Here is a 14,940-nt window from a genome sequence, read left to right as displayed (position 1 = left end):
TTCAAGAGTCCACTTTGAACTTGGCACTGTGCTCTAGGGGATTTCCTTGGAAAATCCCCTTTTACTGCCCTTTTAAAGAATCAAGAGCAACACACTATGGAAACAACCAAGGTACGTGAGTAAGGGAACACACGAACAATGTGTGTAGCACCTCCCCTGGTTACAAGCACTGTGAATGCCTGTCCACCAAGCTTTTCTCACTCTGTGTCCTAAGCATAATTCGGAGCTGCTGTGCTTGGTGGGCCAGGCTTTGTATTACCAGTGCAATTCTCCAGATGGATGGTGGTTTTCTATCCTCAGCAGAGGTCCTGGCACGTGGGGCAGACGCACCACCATCTCATTCTGCACTGTTGAAAAGATGTGAAGCTGGATATGGCCAGAGCCTGGTGAGATGGATGGACCAGACTCCTCACAAGGTCTTCCTGAGTTGGCTCTTGACAGAAGCCTTAGACTTCTGTGACAAGATGACCAGAACCTTGGCTCTAAACAGGGCCAGATTTTCTGAACAATTTTGCCATAATCCTATGAATGAACAAGAGAAGGAGCACTAACAACAGAGCCCGAGTCACTATCCAAACTAACTCAGTGTCCTCCACAATGCCCTCTTCACTGGAATCCAGTATGCAGACACCCTATGAAAAGCCTTTCTGGGGCCAGCCCAGTGGCATAGTGGTTAAGTTCGCATGTTCCACTTTAGCAGCCTGGGGTTCACCGGTTGGGATCCCAGGTGTGGATCTACATACCACTAGTCAAGCCCTGCTGTGGTGGCATCCCACATTCAGAATAGAAGAAGATTGGCACAGATGTTAGCTCAGGGCCAATCTTCCTCACCAAAAAAAACAGAAAAAAGCCTTTCCGCTGCATTTCTGGGCCTCAAAGACTAGTCTATAGGCCTTACTTCCTACCAACCACTTGCAGTCCACCTGCTCAGACTCTATTTATTTATTTCATTTCTGACCCATTACTTCATAACTGTGTCCTACCTCCCTCCTGGTCCTTTGGGCTTGATCCTTTCCTTGGACCAGGGCCCTGGACTGGTGCTCAGCCCTCCCTTAGATGTAGCTCCTTGGCCAGTCCCACCCAAAAGCTGCAACCTACCCTGCCTTCTGAAATTGGGTCCACGGTTGGATGGGGCTCAGGTCCCCACATAATCAGGAGAATGTGGAAGCAAGACCACTCATGGAACCTTATGGAACCTGGGGAAAAGTGCCACATGGACATTATTTCATGTCATTCCACAGCAGCTCTGTCAAGTAAGCAGGGGGTCTTATTCTCATTTTTAGATGAAGAAAAAGACTAAAGTAACCTACCCAAGGCCAGGTGGCTATTAAGTGGCAGAGCCAGAATTCAAGCTCATCTCTGTCAGAAGCACAATACCATGCTGCCTCCTACCTTGGAGAACTGGCAAGACCCCCAGGTAAGGCTTTGGGAAGTAGATAGTCAAAATGAAGACAATCTCGATTTTCTCTTTCTGCTAGTTATTGGCGAGTAGAGATAAAGGAAAAGGATAGTCTGTCTTGCTTCTGGTTGTCAGAGAGTTCGTATTTGATTTTGGGTATTGATTCTCTATCTTCTGCTTCCTAGACCAAAGGAAATGAAGGAATCTCCACCAGCTGGTGCTTTGGGGTCCTAGACAATCCATGTTGGCACAGCAAGAAAGTTAGGCCCAAGTTAGAACAAAATGTCCTCGGACAAAATGAGCTCTCTCTCCCATTACACACGCACACACTTCTTGACATACTTGCCGACTACAGCTGCACGGGGGACATGAAAACTTGTCACCCGAGGAACGTGGAAACATCCACTCAGCTTCCTTCCTAGACCACACGTGTGCACCTGCTCACAGAGGGTGAGAGGGAGCAGTGGCGTTCCCCACTTGGCATGTCCACCCAGCCACAGCTTGTCCGCACAGAGGAGAGCCAAGGAATATTCTTACCCCAGATGGCCCTGACTTATGAACTGACTCCCTGCTTCCTGGTGCTGTCGGCAACCATCTCGTAAGCACTTCCTGTGATCCACCAACATCCCCGTAAGATACAGCAGGGAAGTGAGACAAACTTCTCCTAATGAACCTCATGGTCCCTCAGATCTTCCCGGTCCTTTCTGAAAATTGCTGGGGCAGCCCCCAAGGAGAAGCAGCTCTAACCATGAAAACAGCTTAGGCCTGCAGCACATGTCTTTCAGCCTGGGAGTTGTACCAGGGCGTTATTTTTATAACTTTCAATTTTGCTTCAGGGACCAAGGCTTGAAACTAGCTTAAGGACTTAGATGAAACAAATTTGCAAGTCTCAGCTGAAATCTTGAAGCAGGTGATCTAACATCTGGAGGACCTACTCTCTACCACAAACTAAGTGCTTTCTCATCCTTTTGAAAGCTATGTTGTCAGTCTGAAAGAGGAAGAGGAAACCGACAGAGTTTTGATGATGCGTACAAGTCAATTTCCTGCCCTCCGTCTCAAAGAGTTCTGCTGACCCCTTAGGCTGCTAGTTTTAGAAACTACACTATAAATACGAACAGTAAGAATAATACTGCTTGGTATTTACATCAGAGCTCCTCCTCATCAGCGGTTGCCAGGTGCTTTCCGAATTGCCTGATTTGTCCTTTCAGCACTTGGGTCAGCCCGGAGGTCAACCACACTGCAGGTCCTCTTTTCAGTGGCTTGAATTCCCCTTTGCCACATCTAGAAGAGAACCACCTGCTCTGCAAATATTCCTTCAGCTTCTCCTTTCCTTATTCTCTCTCAATCTTCTGTTTCCCTTCACTCCCTCCTGCCTCTACCCCCAAATCCAGTCGGGGCCAGGCAGGGGTAGTCCAGGAGTTGTAGGGCAGTGACAGAAGGCGGGTGACACGATCGGGGTAGTGAAGAAGACAGGATGCCTTTTTCTTTCTCCACCTGAAGTCCTGATAAAAAAAAAAAATCGTCTTCATAGTAATCAGGTCCCAGTTTTTTGTCTGTAAAATAACGGACTTGACCTTGTAGTGCTCTCTGAGGTTCCTAGCAGCTCTGGTGATGATCATTCCATGAACATTCCACACTACTTTTGGATCATCAAGATGGAAACCTACTGCTTTACTTTGTCCCAACGCTTCCCTCCACCAAACCTGCTGTAAAATGAATGTTTCTCCCCCCAAATACCATGGTTTTTTGGTATCATTTAAAGTTAACAAAAAAGACACTTCTGCCATAGTTCTGCCTGCTTTAGACTGGAAATATGTAGATATATTTTTGTTTTCACAATGGTTGGGGATATTACAGGCATTTAGGGGGTGGAAGGTCAGGATCCCCCAAGTCTTGCAAGATTCAGGATGGTGTCTGTATCTGGCATATTAATAGGTGCCTGACAAATCTGTTTATTGACTGAGCAGAATCGTGACCATAGTTTCCCTCTCTAAGGCCTTACTTCTTAGAGGAGTAACTTTCTCATCTCAGGACCTTCAAGTGAGTCATGCACAAGCAGGCCAATTTTCTTATACAATCTGGGCTCAATTCCTCATTCTCCTTCTCTAAACTATAACCTTCTTGGGGGCAGGGACGATGGTCCGTATGGTGGTCGTTAGGGCCATTCACCAATGTTTCCACATCGTCTCCTTCTGGGCATAGGATAGAATTATACTTTCCCACCCTCTCTGATGTTGGCCACCATCAAATGACTTGATTTGGCCAATGAAATATGATTGCAGGTGATGTTGTCATTTTTGGAGGGATGCTTAAGAGCCAATGTGCAAGTCACCAGGTTGGTTTCCTCCCACTGTGGTGACCATGGGTCCGTGTGATGAGATGGGGCCTTTGGGTGACTGAGTGACCAGGAGGAGTTGAGTCTCCCAGCTGAGCTGTGTTGGGCATGTAGAATTCAAGTTCCACCTATGCAGGCTGATAACAAAATGTGAGCACAGGATAATTGATTGTTTTGTTAAGCCACCGAGATTTGGCAGTTATTTGTCACCACAGTATAAACTGGTTTATTTTGACTACTATTGTCTAATCTAGAGTTTTCGAGGAAAACCAATAAAAAGGATTCCTACTTCTTCACCCAACATCTGAACAAAATAAAAAATAAGACACAAAGAAAGGCAAATGAAGGCCAAACTCTTAGCTTTATTATTAACTTAATCCAGAGAAGCCTGAAGTGAAGCAATCTTTCCCATGAGGTGATGAGGTGTGTGACGGTGGTGGAGTGACCACCTCTCAGCTAAGTCTCACAGCTTTCTCTGGACGTGGGTCCCAGTCCCGCTAGTGTAGCTGGGTTAGTCTGTTACGGCTGCCATAACAAATACACAGATATGTGGCTTAAAAAACAAAAAAATTATTTTCTCACAATGCTGGAGGCCAGAATTCTGAGATTAAGGTGTCAGCAGGGTTAGTTTCTTCTGAAACTTCTCTCCTTGGCTAATAGATAGCTGTCTTCTCCTGCCGGGATTTTTATGTGGTCTTCCCTCTGTGTGTGTCTGTGTCCCAACCCCCTCTTCATATAAGGACACCAGTCGTATTGCACTCACCCCCAAAGACCTCATTTAACCTTAATTCCCTCTTTAATGCTCTTATCTCCAAATACAGTCACATTCCAAGGTACTAGAAGTTAGCACTGCAACATAGGCATCTGGGGGGTTCACAATTCAGCCTGTAACAGTAGGCTTCTCAGTTGACGACACAACTCCAAAGAGCCAAAAGGGTGGAGCTGAGACAAGCATGTCCCAGTATAGACTGTGCAAGTGTCCTGTTCACGTGGCATTCTTCCAAAATTGACCAATTGCCTGTCCCCCGACCTCTCCAAGGGTGGAGTGGGTAAATGGGTGAAGAGACGCGGGTGAAAAGACTCTCGGTAAGACAAAACAGTCTCTTTTGTGATATTTCTTACTTTTTGTTTTTTTTTGGTTTTGGTTTTGGTTACATCACTGTTTTGTCATGTTGCTCTTTAGTTCATGTGTCTATTTTCTGCCTACTCCACCCCAACTGTCAGTTCTGCCAGGAGAAAGGGTTTCCTAGTATCCCTGACTACACCCTGCATTGTACCAGGCTCCCGGCAGCTGCCTAATTTTGGGGGGGGGGGTGGCAAATGGAACCCCTGGGTTATTTTTGACTTCTGAGTTTCTCACACCGTAAACAAGCCTGAGAGAGAAGAATATGGTATAGCAAAGCCTGGAGGCAAAGAGAAGGAGAATCCATCAGGTGCAGTGCAGTGCTGACAACTATCTCCCCAGGTAACATCGAGCCACTGCAGTAACAGCCATGGGTCCCTGTGATCCTAACAGGTATTGGGTGGGTCTGCCAAGTCTCATTGCTTTTGGGAAGGAAAATGAATGCAAGGGAGCCAAGCCAAATGTGCACGGCTCTGCCACAAGAAGCCGAAGTGGCCTTTTGAAAGATTAATGGAGCATTTGGCTCTCAGCTTCTTAACAAGAGAGAAGGGAAAGCTTTCTAAAACACAGCAGCGGCTTCTAGCAGGAACTCCAGAGGAGGGAGGTGAAGGCAGCAGGATGGCCCCCTGGTACTTTTTTCCCCCCAATCCTTGCTTTCTTTTTTCTGACAGACTCTCATCATCCTATTTCTCTTGCTTCCTCTTCTCGTTTCTTCTTTGATGCGTTGGCCTCCCAAAATGATTTCTGCCTTTCCTTCACTTGCCCTGTCAGCCGAACTTCTTCATCAGGAGTGGGTCACTCTGTACGGTGGAAAGAGACAGACTTTGGAATGCAGCCTGGTCTTTCAGCTCAACTCCGTGACTTTCTAAAACGTGTGCGCAATGGACATCGATTGTGGTGGTCCCCTTCCGTTGGGGATGGCACCCATTTATTTGAACGCAGAAATGTCTCTGTTGCAGATTCTGGTTGGGATGTCAATCAAATGGCACCTGCCCTACCGCGGAGGCAGGCATGCGATCAGAGCATGCAATCCCGCTTGACTCAGTGATTGGTCCAAGGCAATCAAGCAGGACCAATCAGAATGCTTCTGGGGGTCAGTAGGGAGTACAAGTAGGAAGGAGGGTGGGAACCTGTGGCTTCTGGGAGCCATGTTCCCTCCTCATAGAGGAGAGGCAGTTTGAGCAACATAGAATGATGCAGAGTCAAAGAAAAGGCGTGGATGTGGCACCTGGATCCAGGAAAGGAGTCATACCCACCTGTACACCCTGGGCTTGGCCATCACATGAGCCACTATGGGATTTTTTTTGTTTTCCCCCTGAACTGGTTTGAATTTGGTTTCTGTCACTTGTAACCAGTGCAGCCCTAATGATCACATCGTGTGACTTTAGGCAACTCATTTAACTTCTTGGAATCTCAGTTTTCTCACCAAAAAATGGACTCCCTGACCCTCGTGCCTCCAGTTTGAGCAGCGTGCATTCAAAACATGTTCCCCTCTACTCTAAAACTCAGCACATCTTCTGTGTCCTTTTTATACTAGACCTTTCTCCCACTGGACTGAGAGTGAGAAATATGTCCTCTTCATCTTAGTATTTTTTTTTTTAAGATTTTTTAATTTTTTTCCTTTTTCTCCCCAAAGCCCCCCAGTACATAGTTGTATATTCTTCGTTGTGGGTCCTTCTAGTTGTGGCATGTGGGACGCCGCCTCAGTGTGGCCCGACGAGCAGTGCCATGTCCGCGCCCAGGACCCGAACCAACGAAACACTGGGCTGCCTACAGCAGAGCGCACGAACCCAACCACTCGGCCATGGGGCCAGCCCCTCATCTTAGTATTTTTAGCACTTACTCTGGGACACAAAGGAGCTCAATAATTGTTGATTCACTCCTATTTTCCCTCTTCTTTTAGGAATCTAATTATAGACTCTGCTTGTTTCTCTTCCTTCTTTTCTTCTATTTTCTTTCTTTCCTGGACCAAGTTTCCAGCCAATTTCCTCTAGTGCTCCTGCAGGTAAGTTTTCTTACTTGGGTACCTGGTAGATGTGAAAAATTATAGTCATTAGTAATTTTGTGCCCCAGTGGCACAGTAAAGAAGATCTATTTCATGTGTCCTTGCCAGGGAAGGGGCAACCGGCCAACTGTGCCCACAAGTGGCTAGTTGCTCCAAGTATTCCAAAGCTTTAATGGTCAGAAATAACTGCTAGAGCAAGAATTAGGTCCAACCAAAGGTAATTTTAGCTTGGTGTTAAAGTGACAACTCATGAAATTAATCACATGCAGACTCCATTTTTCCCCCCATCCCCCACATCTGGCTGGTGCTGTCTACTTAACAAGCAGCACTTTTTAAGGGATACTGCAGTTACCCCGGAGCATCCTCACACAAACATGCAGTGATCCCAAGGTGAACATGTCACCAAGCAAACTCCTTTCTCTTCCTTTTCCTCATACCAGTCCCTTCTTCTTGCTTTCTGGTTTGGGTAAATGGCACCAACATTGTCCCAGGCACCAGGTCCCCAACATGGTAATCATGTTAAACTCCTTTCACTTTGTTCCTGAGTCAGAAATATTCCATCTCAAACCCACCTCCTCTTTTAGCGCCTTCATCCTAATTCAGGACCACTTACCTTTCACCTGTGTTATTTTGGGAATCCTCTCTTTGCTTCCTTCCCCTCTATCTCTTCCCCATTCAGTCCAGCCCTTTACTCCCTCACTCTAACACTTTTAGTGGCTCTCCACTGCCAAGCGAATCAAGTGAAAATATTTTGCTGCAGACTTCAGGACTCTCAGCAAAATAACTCCAAGCCAAGTCTCTGGCTTCACCTTTACTTTGTTCCAGCCAAACTATTTGACATCCTATCCCCGGCCTGATCAGCTCCCACATTTGCTCTCCTGCTTCTTCTGCCTTGAATACCTCCTTTCCTGTTAGAAACCCAGCCGTTTTCCCAGGACTAATTCAGATGCTGTCGAGATTGTCTCCCTTCCAGCCACCTTGATACCACGGAAGTAGCAGATAAATGAAGAAAATATTCTTGTTGGTTTCAGTTGCCTCAAGTTTAGTGAGTTCAATGGCAGATCCTGCCATTTTACCAGCTTTGACTCCAGATGGCATCTTTTTTGTTTTGTTTTGTTTTTGAGGAAGATTAGCCCTGAGCTAAGATCTGCAGCCAATCCTCCTCTTTTTGCTGAGGAAGACTGGCCCTGAGCTAACATCCGTGCCCATCTTCCTCTACTTTATATGTGGATGCCTACCACAGCATGGCATGCCAAGCAGTGCCATGTCTGCACCCGGGATCCGAACAGGTGAACCCCAGGCCGCCGAAGCAGAACGTGCACACTTGACCTCTGCGCCACCAGGCCGGCCCCCAGATGGCATCTTATTGTCTCCAAACATTAAAGCCATCCTCAAAAGATAAAGAATTTCCATCCCTGAGAATCTTCCAGGACAGTAACTAGTGTTTAGCGAGCACTTTCTCTGTGCCAGGCTAAGAGCCTGCCACGCATTATCTCATTGACTCCCCACAATCACCTTATGAGGTAGACACAGTTATTCCTTCGCTTGACAGCTGAGAAATGTGGCTTAGAAAGCTTACCTTACTTACCCTGGGGAACATCACTAGCAACAGGCAGTTCTTCAGATTCTAAAGCCCGTGCTTCCCACTCAAAATGTCCTACCATGATCATAGAGCAAGGCACGAGAGCAATTGTCATAGATGCTAACCATTCGGAGGAACATCTTTGGTTGAAGCTCTTAGCCTCTGAGGATGAGCACTTTGCTAAGGAAAACTCATGCTGTCTATATGTTTTGGGTATAAGCCAGCTTCATTACTTATGTGTTGATCACATCTCGTACGATCTTGTTTCCGAAGATAACTATTTTGTATTGCTATTTAAATGTGAGATTTATGGTCATGCCTGGGGATTCCCGGTTTTTCCTGTACCATCCCTGGCTAAAGAAAACAAGCTAAAACATTTTCCCTTTGAAATTTCCCTGAAAACAAGTACCTGGGCTAATAAGATAGACAATCCTCTGCTTATCATTTCAGTGTTTAACCACTTTTTTTCCTAAAGTCATTTATTTTAGAAAGACCTGGAAATTATTGAAGGTTCTGACTCATGGATGCTCTTAAGTCCCTCGGCCTTTTAGGTCTTAATGTAAAAATCAAGTGGCTTGTGGCCTCAACCTTGAAAATAACAGAAAGTGGCCAGCTGTCAGAAGCTTCTAGGAAAACAAAAAGCAGCTTGAAGAGGAATTTTGAAAGCCTTAATATATGTTAATTATAGTCACAAAGGGTTAAAAACAGGGAAGGGGAACCAAGCCAGAATGAGAGGAATGTTGTGTGTTAGTCAGAGCGATGCTGGGTTATGGCGCAGATTTCAGTGACTTTCACGTGAAAATTTATTTTGCTCACACAAAGTCCACTGCAGTTTCACTGACTTTCCAACTCCTTTCCGAGTGGTGATTCAGGGAGCCAATATGCTTCTTTATTTTGTCTTCCAAAATCTCGACACGTGGCTTCTGGGGTCCCTGAGTCAGGGAAAGTGACTCATGGAGGAGCTTTCCACCACTTCAGCCTGGAAATGAGGCTGAGCCCATTGCTTATAGTCCATCAGCCAGAAATAGCCGTATGGCTTTGCCCAACTTGCAAGGCAGCTTCGAAGTGTGGAAGAACTCATGCATATTCAGTAGACGATCAGCGCTCTGCCAGGGCATCAGAGCTCAGGTCAATTCATTTACTAAGCAATGTCCTAAAATGTATGAAAATTTCGTATTTATACTTCTGTACTTTCTACTCTAGAAACTGAAGGAGAAAAAGGAGGGGGGAGGGAGAGTAGCGATTTACTCTCTGATTTGGCTTTAATCTCCTTGGCAGACAATTTGAAATTTACATTCATATCTCATTTTCAAGACTTTAATACTTTTAAAAGAGCATCACAGAACAGATTGACAACCCATATTCTAATCCCAATTATTTCATTAACTGATCTGCGACCTTGAAGGCCTAACTTCGCTTCTTTCATTCTCAGCATGCTCATCAGTACATTGGGAATGATAATTCATACGCCTCACCGAGTTTTTGTGAAGTTCAAGTTAGATGTACAAAATGCTTAGTGAAGTGCTCAGCGCATAGTGGGTGCTCAAGAGTTGGTTGAGTGAGTATCCATGAGCAAAATAACTTAAATGCTTCCTATTTAATCTATTAGAAGCTGTTAACATCATGATACTAAATGTGAATGATGCAAAGGGCATAACGTCATTTCAGTCAGTCAACATCACAGTTGGTAAGTCCATTCTTGTAGGGAAGTATTCTTAAATGAAGGCAACACTCATTCTACTCTACTTAGCTATTTGAAACTCAAAAGAGTTATCTGTGGGACGGCTTTGTAAACTGTAAAGTGAATATAAATGTAAAGTACTGTGACCAACAACGTTGTGGCCAGGGTTAGCTTCACAGGTGTGTGACCGGTGCAGTCATACAGGGCTCTGTGCTTAGAAGGGTCTCACACTTGCTTAATGATCTGTGGTTGCCATCTTGAAATTCTTAATAATTTTTGAACAGGGGCCCCTTATTTCATTTTGCTCTGGGCAACACAGATTATATAGCTGATCCTGATTGTGACTCAAAATGTGGCTACTTTCTCTTGAAGAAAGGGAGTTTTAGATGCTTTTCCTGGTCCCTTTAAGCCTTTAAATTATGTTTCAAGAAAATCTTCCAAATGTGGTACCATTTTTATTTTTGTTTTGTTTTTTAAACACTTCCACCATTCTTCTATTTCTAAGCAAACATTTTTTAAAGTATCTGTTATTTCTCACAAGTTCTCAGTCTTTCAGTTTCCGCTCCCATGAAGCTCTGGGAAAAGATTTTATTTTTCCCATTAGGTTCAGCCTACTTAGCTGACGTCCTTAGAGACAATTGTGACTTTGTGTTTTTATGAGGCCTCTCTCAAAGTACGCTGTGCTGCGCACTTGATGGTCTGGATTCCAGGATGAAGACTTGTATTGGTATTGAGCAATGTGTTTTATGCTTTTGCAAAAGAACATATTTTTTAAACATCTACGTTGGAAAGAGAACTTTGGAGCTCCAGCGTTCTCTTCCGAACCAGGGAAGCTGTAATGTAGCGGAAAATGGTGAAGACTTGGCATTAGCAGATTCATGTTCAAGTTCTTGTTCCATCATTTACTGGATGCATGAGCCTAACCAAGTTGCTTAAATCTCTCTGGGCCTTAGTTTCGTCATCTGTAAAGTGGTGTACTGGGGAGCAGGAATAGGAAGTATCTATTTCTAGGGTTCTGAAGACAAGATATGAAAATAATGTTCTTGAAAGTACTTTTTTTTCCCCAGAGATTGGCACCTGAGCTAACATCTGTTGCCAATCTTCCTTTTTTTTTCTTTCTTCTTCTCTTCGAAGCCCCCCAGTACATAGTTGTATATTCTAGCTGTAGGTCCTTCTGGTTGTGCTATGTGGGACGCCGCCCCAGCATGGCCTGATGAGCAGTGCCATGTCTGCATCCAGGATCCAAACCGGCGAAACCCTGGGCCATCGAAGCAGAGTGCACGAACTTAACCCCTCAGCCATGGGGCCAGCCCCTTAAAAGTACTTTTAAGATGTGATATATCCATAGAAAGGACTAACATGCTATAGAGTTGTTTTCATTCTCGATAATTTCATCCCGTGAATGACTGTCAACCATGATAACCTCAAGAACTAAAATGGTGCTATACCCCCTGAACTAATTCTCTTTAACATCACAGGGCTTAGCTCCACAGATTCCCCTGGGTTAGGTAGAAAACAGGTTACTTTGATGATAGGTATTCATTTAACAAATATCTTTTGAGCATCCACCATGAGCTGGGCATTTTCCTAAGTACACATCAAGAATTCTGACATTAGGTCTCAATCTAATGTAGCCTAAAAGTCAAAACTACATAGCATTATACATTCTCTCATAAATATTCTATAAGCAGATATTTAATGGGCATCTACTATATGCTACATTTAAACTATGAAGATTTAAAGGAGAAATAGAAAGTGCTGTGGTACCAGAGAGACTAACCAAGTCCTTTTTTGCTTTTTTTTTTTTTTTAAATGTGACAAGGGGGAAAGAGAAAGTAATGGAAGCTGAAGCAGAAATCCTCAGGGAATTAATAGCCAAGTACCACTATGGCCCATTTCGGTTAGGAAGGATAACCCTTGGGCCTTGGGCCAGGGGTGGGATGGATAGGGGAGAGAAGTAAGTAGAAAATCAAATATTATAATAAAATAAGAATTTATGTGCTGCTAGTGTGTAATAAGTAAGAATTATAGATTTCTCCAAGGAACCTCAAAAGGAAGAGAGTAAAGTGACCTAGAATAGAATCTGAAGGAGATTAAAGGAGGAAACAGGATTGGGAAAAGAGAGAGAGAACGAGGCATAAAGATGCAGGAAGACCAGGCCCTAAGGAGGAGCAACGGCCAGTGAGAAGCTCCCAGTGGCAGGAACGGCTGCTGCTTCCAGTTGTGTCAATTGTGCATTGCACAGCTCCAGGGAGAGAGATCCACCTCCCAGTTCACATGGCTATTAAAACAACGTCTTGGCAGATGACAATAAATGTCTTGAGAAATGTAACATTTTTTCTAATTCACACAAGCTCTTCGTTTGGACCAGCAGGAGCACGTTGGCTGGGGGAGTTTTGAAAATTGCTATTCACTTTTATGTTGCTTCCAGCGCTGTAGCTCTTCCAGCCTGCTTCTCTTGGGCATCACCTCCAGATATTCGCTTCAATTATACTATACAGAATTTCCCTGAATGGGTGGGAATTTGAAAAACTCAAGGGAAAAGGTCAGTCAGTGATGGTTAGAAAGGAAGAGCTATGTAGGAAAGCCATTGGTAAGAGATCAAGAACTCCTCGGAAGCCTAAAGTCCCCAGGGAAATCATAAATACCTAGAGAATCCCAGTGGATATGAGGGGTTGGGGGAAGCAGACTGGGGCTCCCACTGTTTGTGAGACGGGTGCACAAGCAGTTTTTATTTAAACATTATAGGACGTGATAACCCCAGCAGGCTGGAGAATTGGGGTCTCTAAAAAGTCAACATCTATGGTGTAGGTACCAACCATATTCGATGTGTCTTTCAAATGAAATTCCCTCCTGCTCCACAAATACTCAAGCCATCCTGTTAGTCCTTCGTTCCTTAGAGAGGCACACACAAAATGGGGCCACTGGTTTTAAACTTTACCTACTAGGTGAGGTCTGATAGTAAATTTCCAGATGATGCCTTCAAGAACCCTGAAATCATCTTTCTTCCACCCACAGTGGTTATGTGACTTTAGGAAGGATCCTGTCACCCCCCTGAACCTCGCAGGTGCAAACACCTGTCTTGCCTCTCCCATCAATTGTGATTAAAACGAAAAGAAGCAACACACAACAGCAACAATAGCATCCTTTGACGCAAACATCCTTGGAAAGTGGAAAAGGCCCTGTAGAAATGGAGGAAGTTATTCATGCAAAGGTCCATTTTCTTGTCCCTGGACTCTGTGGGCCCACATTCAGAACTGTAAGGGACCCTGGGATAGGCCACCCTTCTCTGCAGAGGGAGGACACAGGCCAAAATAAGTGGTTCCAGCTGCTCGGAAGTGTTGCTCACTGGGGCCCAGGAAGTGTCCTAGTGTTCCACAGTAAAGGTTCTCATTTTACTTAAAGCACAGATTTCTCCACCTCTCACCACCCCCAGAATTTGTAATCTAGATTTGAAACCACATGTAGTCATGCCGATCATTTTTTCCTGAGACTGTCAAACTTTTGCAGCTAATTATCAGTTGGAGTCAGTGTAACAAAACCTGCATTTCTATGCTGGATTTTATTAAAATGCCTCTGATATCAGCCACAGGCTGTGGTAAGTGCGCTGCTGGTACATGAGTGGAGTTTTTCCTTTCCTTGCAAGGAAAGCCCCAGCAGGCTTTATAAATCAGTGCTATTAACCAGAATGGCGGAGAGTTACTGTAAGCGAGCGCTATCACTTCCGCTTTTAAGAAACAATGAACTATTTCCTGACTTTTCAATTAGAAGGCTTTTTGGGGCTATGAAGGAAAAAGTGTAATGTATAATAAATATACTAAGGAACAAGCATGATTAATGGCAATTTAGAAGAATCCTCAAGCTGATGGCTTCTAGCCCTGGAATCTGCATTTACTGGCATCCTCTGAAAATATAACTTCCATGAAAACTATAATGAATACTCAGAATCCCAGAAAACACAAAAAAACTTATTTCAAACTCTATGAATTTGGGTCAGCGCTTAAATCTTTCTTGAATGGTCCAGTAGGTTAAAAGACTGTGAATGCCTCTCCGTGTCTTTTTATCATTTGCGTTGAAAACTGCTGTGAGGGCATGGGAACCGGTCTGCCAAGGGCTCAACTTCCTCCTGAAGATGATTTACTGGGCGTGGGGAGACAGGAGAGAAAGGGAGGGAAAGTCCTAGCATCTTAGGACTTCTGAGCCTATCAACATAGAAAACTCTAGAAGAAGTCATCAGACCTGAACATATCCCTCAAATTACTCTCATGTCTACCCACCCGTCTCCCCTTCCATCCATGGTCACAGGAACTAGGCTTCCCTTCTGTCTGAAGCTATACCTTCCTCAGCTTCACCATCTTCTCAGCTGTATTTGCATCTTAATCACCCCAGTTTCTTGTCTCTACAGGCATGCTCAAGTCCCTCTCATCCTAAGGATGAAGGAATCCTTCTCTTTTCTTTCATCACAGCTGAATTTCAAAAATGTGCTGCCTGCCCCTCCTTATCTCTCACCTCCTGCAATCTGGCTTCTTCCACCACTGCTCTCCCTGAAACTTCTAAGAATCACCAAGCGCCTTTTACTGGTCACATCCTACAAACCTCTCGTCAGTACTTATTGTAATTTACCTTACTGCCTCCTATAATTATTTTCACGCTGATGCTTCTGCCCTTCTTTCTTTCCACCAGTTGTTTAATGGTTTCCCCTTCTCCTGCTACTTCCAGTACTCTTTTTCAGTTTCCATCATCAGCTCTTCTTCTTTAATTGCCCTTTAAATATAGGACCATCACAGAATTCCATCCTCACTTTTCCATAATATG

This window comes from Equus asinus, chromosome 4 (genome assembly GCF_041296235.1).
Source record: "Equus asinus isolate D_3611 breed Donkey chromosome 4, EquAss-T2T_v2, whole genome shotgun sequence".
NCBI lineage: Eukaryota > Metazoa > Chordata > Mammalia > Perissodactyla > Equidae > Equus > Equus asinus.
This window is presented reverse-complemented; position numbering follows the sequence as displayed.